This window comes from Nicotiana attenuata, unplaced genomic scaffold (assembly GCF_001879085.1).
Source record: "Nicotiana attenuata strain UT unplaced genomic scaffold, NIATTr2, whole genome shotgun sequence".
NCBI lineage: Eukaryota > Viridiplantae > Streptophyta > Magnoliopsida > Solanales > Solanaceae > Nicotiana > Nicotiana attenuata.
The window spans coordinates 875560-886439 of record NW_017670318.1 but is presented as its reverse complement, the minus strand read 5'-3'; positions in this window follow the sequence as shown (position 1 = coordinate 886439).

Here is a 10880-nt window from a genome sequence, read left to right as displayed (position 1 = left end):
CACCCCTCCCCAATACTTTTTCAGCCTGCACCTACCTCTCTGTTGGCCCTCCAAGGCCAACCTCTTACATCTTCTCACTGGTGCATTTGTGCCTCTCCTATTCACATGCACGAACCATCTTAGCCTCACCTCTTGCATCTTGTCCTCCACCGAGTCACGCCCACCTTGTCCCGGATAATTTCATTTCTAATCTTGTCTAACATGGCATACCCGCACATTCATCTGAACATCCTCATCTCAGTCACCTTCATCTTCTGGACATGGGAGTTCTTGATTGGCCAACACTCCGCCCCATACAACATAGTTGGTCTGATCACCGCTCTATAGAACTTCCCTTTAAGTCTTGGTGGCGTATTCTTATCACACAAGACACCGGAAGAGAGCCTCCATTTCATCCATCCCGCCCCAATACAATGTGTGCATCCTCATCAATCTCCCAATTCCCTTGAATAACTGACCCAAGATACTCGAAACTCTCTCTCCTAGGGATGACTTGAGAATTAAGCCTCACGTCTTCCTCCAACACCTGAGTCGCGCCACTAAACTTGCACTCCAAGTACTTTATTTTGGTCATACTTAACTCGAAACCATTAGACTACAAGGTCTGCCTCCAAACCTCTAACCTCTCGTTTACAACCCCCGCGTGTCTCGTCAATCAGCACAATGTAATCTACAAATAATAAAAAGATATATATTGGGAAATAAAAGAAAGAAAAAATAAATACAGTCAGACCTCTCTATAACAGCATCCTTATATAACAGTCATTCACTATAAAAGTCAAATTTTCTTCAGAACCGATTTTTAAGTTATATTTTACCTCTCTATAATATTTTTTTACCTATAACAGCAACAACCATATTTATAGCAGAACGCTCTTTGTAAACTTATCCCTCTATAACAACCATATATTATCTTTAAGATTACTATAATAATTGTAAAATGCACACAATTTTTTTCATTAAAAATAGTTTCTATCTTGCATAAGATATAAGATTTGAAGATTTGTACATGATATCTTTTCCATTGGAAAAATTCCAAAAAATATTTAGATAGAAAATTTACTGATAAGCTCTTAGACTGTCTTCAAGAGAAAACTATTGGATACCTTTTTGCTGAAAATTTGGACATGAACCTTCGCCAATTCAAGCGTTATATCGCTAGTAAGAGAATGGAACCTACGAAACAAGCTACAATTATAAAGTTCTTCCATCATTCTTTAAAAATATTTATTTTTCTAGGTAGCTTTAAGATGTCTGCCTTAGAGTTAAAATCTTATACGTTTAGTTATGAATTTATTAATAATATATTAGCTTTCTTCAATATTTAACTAGTGAAATATGCATATCTTTTGAGATTTTTAATTTAAATAATTTTCTTATCTTTTGTATATAACATTAAAAAAGTTGGATAATTTTTATCTATAATAGCCAAAAAAATATTTAAAGGGCAAATGGTGTTATAGGCGTATAATAGTCATTCACTATAAAAGTCAAAAAAATATCGGAACAAACGAGACTGTTATAGAGAGAGTTGACTGTAAATAGATAAATAGACAAGAATGAAACTAGAATAGAAAAAATTGGGGACCACCAAAGCATAAAGCTTAATTGTCACGACCCCCGTTCACCCTCCATGAACATGTCGTGATGGCACCTAGTTCCTACAACTAGGTAAGCCTAACAATGCGGAAATGCGTATAACTTGCGGCAACAATTAACTAAATTAAGCAAAACTAGCAGAAAAACGGTAAATGAGTGCCACCTGGCATATACAACTCAAATGAAATGCGGAAGTCTAAAATCTCAACCCAAAACCCGGAAACTCACGGGAACCACAAGCTAAAAGAAGCATAGTACGCTGCTCTAACTCCAGAATATCTAAACAACTGAGAGAAAAGGAATAAACTAAGTTCTAAAGCTGGAACAGAGTAGAGACTCCTGGTCTGCGGACGCGGCAGATATACCTTGAAGTGTCCGTGTATCTCCTCGCCTCAAGGATAGTGCACCTGAGAAGAGGTACCTGGATCTGCACATGAAAAACATGCGCAGGAAGGGCATAAGTACACCACAGCGGTACTCAGTAAGTGCCAAGCCTAACCTCGGTTGGGTAGTGACGAGGAAGGTCAGGGCCCTGCTGAGATAAAATATAATAATAATCAACAGTATGAAAATCTGACAGAAATAATGAGTACAGCAGTGAGATAAGACAGGTCAACGAGGCAATAACAACTACACAAGAACAAAATAAACACAGAATGACTACAGCTCAATACCAAGGATAACAATTAGGGTCTCCTAGGATACCGTCCTGTAGCTCTTTCCTTAACTGTCCAGTGGATCTCCCGGGATACCGTCCCGTAGTCCAACTCATGTGCCAAACCGAAGGATCTCCCGGGATACCGTCCCGTAGTCCAACCATCAAGATGTAGGGGGATCTATCAGGAATCTAACCCGCAGTCCCAAAGTAAAAGTGTAGGGGGATCTACCGGGAATCGAACCCGTAGTCCCAAAGTAAACAAACAAAGGGGGGGAGCTACCGGAATCCCACATCCGTAGTCCCAATATAAATGCACAATCACAACCAGAAGGTACACGGAAACGAAGTACAAAAGACAAGCAAATAGGTAGTACTGGCCTAGCATGCTTCATGTAGTACAGTCAAGGCAACTTAAGCAATTAGGCAAGTTAAATCAACTAAACATGCTTTCCTAATCTAGCACAGGTTATAATTACAAGTAGAATAAAATAAATATGAAAGGAACTCAATCTCACTATCTTAAGTAAAATCAGGATTTTTAACAATTGGCTCAAGTACGCGCTCGTCACCTCGCGTACAAGGCACTCAAAATAACAAATAACAAATCCTAAGGGGAAAGGTCCCCCACACAAGGTTAGACAAGCCACTTGCCTCGAACCGGCTCAATATCAACTAGAAACCAAGCCCTTGCCACGAGTATCTGACTCCAAATGGCCCAAATCTATTCAATTCAATTACACATTGTAAATAACATCGCAAACAACTGGTTTTGCTATTTAATTCAAAGCTACGGCGTGAAATTAGGTGAAATAACCAAAATGCTCTTCAGGCCAACGTCTCAGAATCGAATAATTTTTACATTTTCAGAACCCTCGTACTCTCACGAGTCTAACCATATAAAAATCTCCCAAATCGGAGGTCAAATGCTCACTCAAAACTCAATGGTTTAGCCTATGAAGTTTTACCCAATTTCTTCCAATTTTGATCCCAAATTCGAATTTTAATGATGGATTTAACTACAAAATGATGAATATAACTAGAAGGGATTAAAGAAACGTTACCCAATAATCTCCTCTTCAAAACCCTCTGAAAATCGCCCTTACCCGAGCTCAAATTGATTTTTTTAACTTATGAAATCAAACCCTCGAAATTTCTATATCTGCACAGGTATTTCCGCTTCTGCGGACAAGGGACCGCATCTGCGGTCCCGCTTCTGCGGACCAATTTACCGCTTCTGCGATTTTTCATTAAATTCCAGGCTTCCGCTTCTGCGGTATTAAACCGCACCTGCGGTTGCCGCTTCTGCGATACACTTACCGCTTCTGCGGTTTCGCACAAAGGGCCCAGGGCCGCATCTGCGATAGGGGCCTCGCAGGTGCGTAACCGCATCTGCGGTAGGTCTTCCGCACCTGCGAAAAAAGCTGAGGGAGCCCAATTCCGCTCCTGCGATCATCAGGCCACTTCTGCGGCTCCGCACTGCGGAACCCAAACCGCAGGTGCGGTTAATGACAGGTAACCAGCAGTCTTCAGCAACTCTTCAATTCCAAAAACCTTCCGTTAACCACCCGAAATCATCCCGAGGCCCCCGGGACCTCAACCAAAAGCACCAATAACACCTAATACCTCATACAAACTTGTACCAATCCTTAAATCACCTAAAACAACGCCGCGGAAACTCGAATTAAACAAGGAATTTGAGCCTAAGAACTCAATTTTTATCAAAAATACGCTTTCGATCAAAAACCTAACCAAAAAACACGTCCAAATGACCTGAAATTTGCACACACATCCCAAATGACATGACGGAGCTACTGCAACATTTCCGGAATTCCAATCCGACCCTTGGATCAAAAACTCACTATCGGACCGGAACTTCAAGAATTCAAACTTCGGCATTTCAAGCCTAAATGAGCTACGGACTTCCCAAATACATTCCGAACACGTTCCCAACCCCGAAATCACACCTAACGGAGCTAACAGAAACCCATCGTTTTCCATTCCGGACGCGTCTTCACACAGTTCCTGGACCACCATTTTCCACACTTAAGCTTCTCATTTAGGGACTAAGTGTCCCAAAACTCAAACCGACGAACGTCCCGGCAAACCAAAATAGCATAAATGAACTTTGGGGAAAGCAGTTAATGGGGGATCGGGGCGTAAGTTCTTAAGACGACCGCCGGGATTCGTCACAATCCTCCTACACTTAAACATTCGTTCTCCTCGAAACAGAAACGAGCATTAGAGAACATACCAGAAGTAAGTGAAAAGATGAGGGTACTGGCTGCCATATCCCGCTCGGTCCCCCAAGTCGCCTTCCTCGGCCGGCTGACCCCGCCACTGAACCTTTACTGAAGCAGATGTTTTCTTTGACCTCAACCTTCTGATCTGCCTGTCCAAAATAGCCACTGGCTCATCAACATAAGATAGATCCTTGTCTAGAGCTGGAACTGAAATACTGAAATCTAACACGTGCGACGGATCACCGTGATACCTCCGGAAGCATCAAAACATGAAAATACCGGGAATGATTTCCGGCCAAACTGGAGGTAGGCAAGCTCATACAGCGACCTCCCCAACTCGCCTCAAGATCTCAAAAGGGTCAATAAACCTCGGACTCAGCTTCCCTTTCTTCCCAAATCTCATGACGCCTTTCATAGGCGAAACGAAGTAGAACCGCTCACCAACCATATATGAAAAACATCACGAACCTTCCTGTCCGCGTAGCTCTCTGCCTGACTGGGCTGTACGGAGTCTATCCTGAATCGTCTTAACTTTCTCCAATGCATCCTGAACTAACTCTTGTGCCCAATAGCCTGGCCTCACCCGGCTCCGAACCAACCACCGGAGATCTACACCTCCTACCATATAAAGCCTCATACAGCGCCATCTGAATGCTGGACTGATAACTGTTGTTGTAAGCGCAAACTCCGCAGTGGCAAGAAATGATCCCAAGACCCTCCAAACTCAATCACACACGCACGAAGCATATCCTCAAGAATCTGAATAGTGCGCTCGACTGTCCGTCGTCTGGGGTGAAATGTTGTGCTCAACTCCACCCGAGTACCTAACCCTACTGCAACGGCTCTCCAGAACCGCCGATGTGAACTGTAGTACCTCTGTCCGAAATAATAGAGACTGGAATACCATGTAGACGGACGATCTCCCGGATATAAATCATCTGCCAACCGCTCCGATGAATAAGCGGTACACACATGGAATAAAATGAGCGGACTTGGTTACCGGTCCACAATAACAGCCAAATGGCGAATCAAACTTCTTCAAGGTCCGTGGAACAGTCCAGATACAATGTCCATGGTGATGCGCTCCTATTTCTACTCCGGAATCTCTATCTGCTGGAGCAACCCACCCAGGCGCTGGTGCTCATACTTCACCTGCTGGCAGTTGAGGCATCTAGACACATAGCCAACTATATCTTTCTTCATCCGCCTCCACCAGTAGTGCTGCCTCAGGTCCTGATACATCTTCGCGACACCCGGATGGATGGAATACCGCGAGCTATGGGCCTCGGCTAGAATCATCTCTCAAAGACCATCAACATTGGGCACACAAATCCGGCCCTGCATCCTCAATACCCCGTCATCTCCAATGGTCACATCCCTGGCATCTCCACGCTGAACCTTGTCCTTAAGGACAAGTAAATGAGGGTCCTCATACTGCTGCTCCCTGATACGATCAAATAAGGAAGATCGGGAAACCACACAAGCTAGGACCCGACTGGGCTCTGAAAGATCCAATCTCACAAACTGGCTGGCTAAGGCCTGAACGTCCATCGCCATAGGCCTCTCTGAAGCCGGTAAATATGCCAAACTCCCCAAACTCTCCGCCCGGCGACTCAAGGCATCCGCCACCACATTGGCCTTGCCCGGGTGATACAGGATAGTGATGTCATAATCCTTCTGCAACTCTAACCACCTCCTCTGATGCATGTTAAGATCCCTTTGCTTGAGTAAGTGCTGCAAACTCCGATGGTCTGTATAGATCTCACAGGGCACGCCGTACAAATAATGACGCCAGATCTTCAAGGCATGAACAATGGCAGCTAACTCAAGGTCGTGGACAGGGTAATTCTTCTCATGTATCTTCAACTGTCGGGACGCGTAGGCAATCACCCTACCGTCCTGCATCAACACCGCTCCAAGGCCAACTCTCGAGGCGTCACAATAGACAGTATAAGACCCCGAACCGGTAGGCAACATCGAGATTGGGGTTGTAGTCAAGGCTGTCTTGAGCTTTTGAAAGCTCGCCTCACACTCCTCTGTCCACTGAAATGGGGCACCCTTCTGGGTCAATCTAGTCATAGGGGCCGCAATCGATGAAAATCCCTCCATGAAGCGACGGTAGTAGCCCGCCAAACCAAGGAAACTGCGAATCTCTGTAGCTGAGGACGGCCTGGGCCAACTCTGTACGGCCTCTATTTTCCTCGGATCCACCCGAATACCCTCACTCGAAACCACGTGGCCTAAGAATGCCACAGAACTCAGCCAAAACTCACATTTTGAGAACTTTGCATATAACTTCTTCTCCCTCAAGGTCTGAAGCACGATCCTCAGGTGCTGCTCATGATCTTCCCGACTCCGGGAATACACCAGAATATCATCAATAAAAACAATAACGAACGAGTCAAGATATGGCATGAACACACTGTGCATCAAATGCATGAAAGCTGCTGGGGCATTGGTCAGCCCAAATGACATAACAAGGAACTCGTAATGACCATACCGAGTCCTGAAGACAGTCTTCGGGATATCTGGCTCCCGAATCTTCAACTGATGGTACCCTGAGCGCAAGTCAATCTTAGAAAACACCTGTGCGCCCTGAAGCTGGTCAAACAGATCATCAATACGAGGCAAAGGATAACGGTTCTTCACTGTAACCTTGTTCAGCTGACGGTAATCAATACACATGCGCATAGAACCATCCTTCTTCTTCACAAACAAGACATGAGCACCCCACGGTGAAACACTGGGTCGAATAAAACCCTTACCAAGCAATACCTACAACTGATCCTTCAACTCCTTCAACTCAGGAGGAGCCATAAGATACGGAGGAATGGAAATGGGCTGAGTGCCCGACAACAGATCAATGCCAAAATCAATGTCTCTATCGGGCGGCATGCCCAGAAGATCAGCTGGAAACACATCGGGATAATCCTGTACCACTGGAACTGAATCAACAGAAAGGGTATCAACACTGACATCTCTCACATAAGCTAAATACGCGGCACACCCCTTCTCAACCATACGCTGAGCTTTAAGAAAAGAGATAACTCTACTAGGAGTGTGATCTAAAGTACCACTCCACTCAATACGCGGAATACCTGGTATAGCCAGCATCATGGTCTTGGCGTGACAATCAAGAATAGCAAAATGGGGCGACAACCAGTCCATGCCCAAAATAATGTCAAAATCCACCATACCGAGTAACAATAAGTCCGCTCTGGTCTCAAAACCACGAATAGTAACCAAACATGACCGATAAACGCGGTCCACAACAAGAGAATCCCCCATAGGAGTAGAAACATAAACGGGGTCGCTCAAAGAATCCCGAGGCAAACCCAAATGAGGAGCAAAGTAAGAAGACACATAAGATGAAGTAGAACCCGGATAGAACCGATGCCTCTCTGTGACAAACCAATATAATACCTGTAATGACGGAGTCCGAGGCAACAGCCTCAGTACGAGCAGGAATAGCATAATATCTGGCCCGACCCCTCTCTCGAGGGTGACCTCTATCTCCCCGACCTCTGCCCCTAGCTGGCTGGGCAGGTGGGGTAGCAGCTGGAGCTGTGACCATGGCCTGAGAACTCTGAGGAGCACGTTGTGGCTGAGCAGTCTGTGAAGATGCGCCCCTACCAAGTCTGGGGCAGTCCCTAACCATGTGGCATGTATCACCACACTCGAAACAGGCTCTGGGAGGACGCGGTGGCTGTGACTGACTAGGGCCAGGTCTGCTGGACTGACCCCTGGAAGCACCCCGCGCAGGAGGCGCGCTAGAAACTGGAGGTGCATAGTAAGGCTCCTGAGGTGTAGGCGGAGCTGGAGCACTGCCGGCTGCTGGAAGAGCTGAATGAACAGGGCGACCCGCATAACCTCTGCCATAACGACCTGCTGATGGGGTACGGGCACCAGAGTAGTGACCCGACTCTCGAGACCTCTTGGCCTCCCTCTCCCCTCGCTCCCTGGCGAGCATACCCTCAATCCTCCTAGCAATGCTCACTACCTGCTGATAAGGAATGTCCATCTCCAACTCTCGAGCCATGCTAGATCTGATGGGTGGAATAAGACCCTCAATGAACCTGCGAACTCTCTCCCGAACTGTAGCAACCAAAGCCGGTGCATGCCTGGCCAACCTGGTATAACGGATAGCATACTCCGAAACGGTCATAGCACCCTGGCGCAAATGCTCAAACTCTGCGCGCCATGCATCCCTGAGACTCTGGGGGACAAACTCTCTCATGAACATATCCGAGAACTGGGTCCAAGTCAGTGAAGCAGCCTCGACTGGACTGTCTATCTCATAAGTGCGCCACCAATCATAGGCGGCTCCCCGAAGCTGAAAAGCAGTGAAAGAAACCCCGCTGGACTCCACTATGCCCATAGTGCGAAGAATACGATGACACTCCTCTAGAAATCCCAAGGCATCGTCTGATGCTAATCCACTGAACACTGGGGGATCATATTTCTTGAACCTCTCAAGTCTGCGCTGCTCGTCCTCTGAAGCAGCTGACCCATCCTCGGGCTGAACTGGTGCTGCAGGCGGTGCCGGAATAATCTCGGGAGCCTGCTCAACCTGCACTCGCTGCTCAGGAGTGCGGACGGCGGGAGTCTGTGCTCCTCCCCCGGCCTGGGATGTGGCTGCAGCAAGGGGAAGCAACCCTGCCTGAGCCAAGGTGGTGTACATACTCATGAACTGAGCTAAAGTCTCCTGGAGCGCTGGAGTAGTAGTGGCAGTAGTAGGTGTGCCAGGTGCCTGGGCTACGACTGGATCTGCTGGTGGTACCTCGGCGGCAGCTCGCGCAGGTGCTCTGGCTACACCACGTGCGCGTCCTCGACCTCTCCCCTGGCCCCGACTTCTAACGGCTGCAGTAGGGGGCGCAGGTGCCTGATCATCTCGAGTAGCGCGTGTCCTCACCATCTGTGAGAGAATAGAAGTCAGAAGTTTAGAATTGATGTCCAAAAATATCGCACGACAAGGAATTCAATGAAATGAAGATTTTTCCCTAAACAGTTACATAGCCTCTCGTAGATAAGTACAGACGTCTCCGTACCGATCAGCGAGACTCTAATAAACCGGCCTGTGTTCCGTGACTCCTATGAACCTAGAGCTCTGATACCAACTTGTCACGACCCCCATTCACCCTCCATGAACATGTCGTGATGGCACCTAGTTCCTACAACTAGGTAAGCCTAACAATGCGGAAATGCGTATAACTTGCGGTAACAATTAACTAAATTAAGCAAAACTAGCAGAAAAACGGTAAATGAGTGCCACCTGGCATATACAACTCAAAAGAAATGCGGAAGTCTAAAATCTCAACCCAAAACCCGGAAACTCACGGGAACCACAGGCTAACAGAAGCATAGTACGATGCTCTAACTCCAGAATATCTAAACAACTGAGAGAAAAGGAATAAACAAAGTACTAAAGCTGGAACAGAATAGAGACTCCTGGTCTGCGGATGCGGCAGATATACCTCGAAGTCTCCGTGTATCTCCTCGCCTCAAGGATAGTGCACCTGAGAAGAGGTACCTGGATCTGCACATGAAAAACATGCGTAGGAAGGGCATGAGTACACCACAGCGGTACTCAGTAAGTGCCAAGCCTAACCTCGGTTGGGTAGTGACGAGGAAGGTCAGGGCACTGCTGAGGTAAAATATAATAATAATCAACAGTATGAAAATCTGACAGAAATAATGAGTACAACAGTGAGATAAGACAGGTCAACGAGGCAATAACAACTACACAAGAACAAAATAAACACAGAATGACTACAGCTCAATACCAAGGATAACAATGAGGGTCTCCCAGGATACCATCCTGTAGCCCTTTCCTCAACTGTCCAGTGGATCTCCCGGGATACCGTCCCATAGTCTAACTCATGTGCCAAACCGAAGGATCTCCCGGGATACCGTCCCGTAGTCCAACCATCAATATGCAGGGGGATCTATCAGGAATCTAACCCGCAGTCCCAAAGTAAAAGTGCAGGGGGATCTACCGGGAATCGAACCCGTAGTCCCAAAGTAAACAAACAAGGGGGGAGCTACCGGAATCCCACATCCGTAGTCCCAATATAAATGCACAATCACAACCAGAAGGTACACGGAAACGAAGTATAAAAGACAAGCAAATAGGTAGTACTGGCCTAGCATGCTTCACGTAGTACAGTCAAGGCAACTTAAGCAATTAGGCAAGTTAAATCAACTAAACATGCTTTCCTAATCTAGCACAGGTTATAATTGCAAGTAGAATAAAGTAAATATGAAAGGAACTCAATCTCACTATCTTAAGTAAAATCAGGATTTTCAACAATTGGCTCAAGTACGCGCTCGTCACCTCGCGTACAAGGCACTCAAAATAACAAATAACAAATACTAAGGGGAAA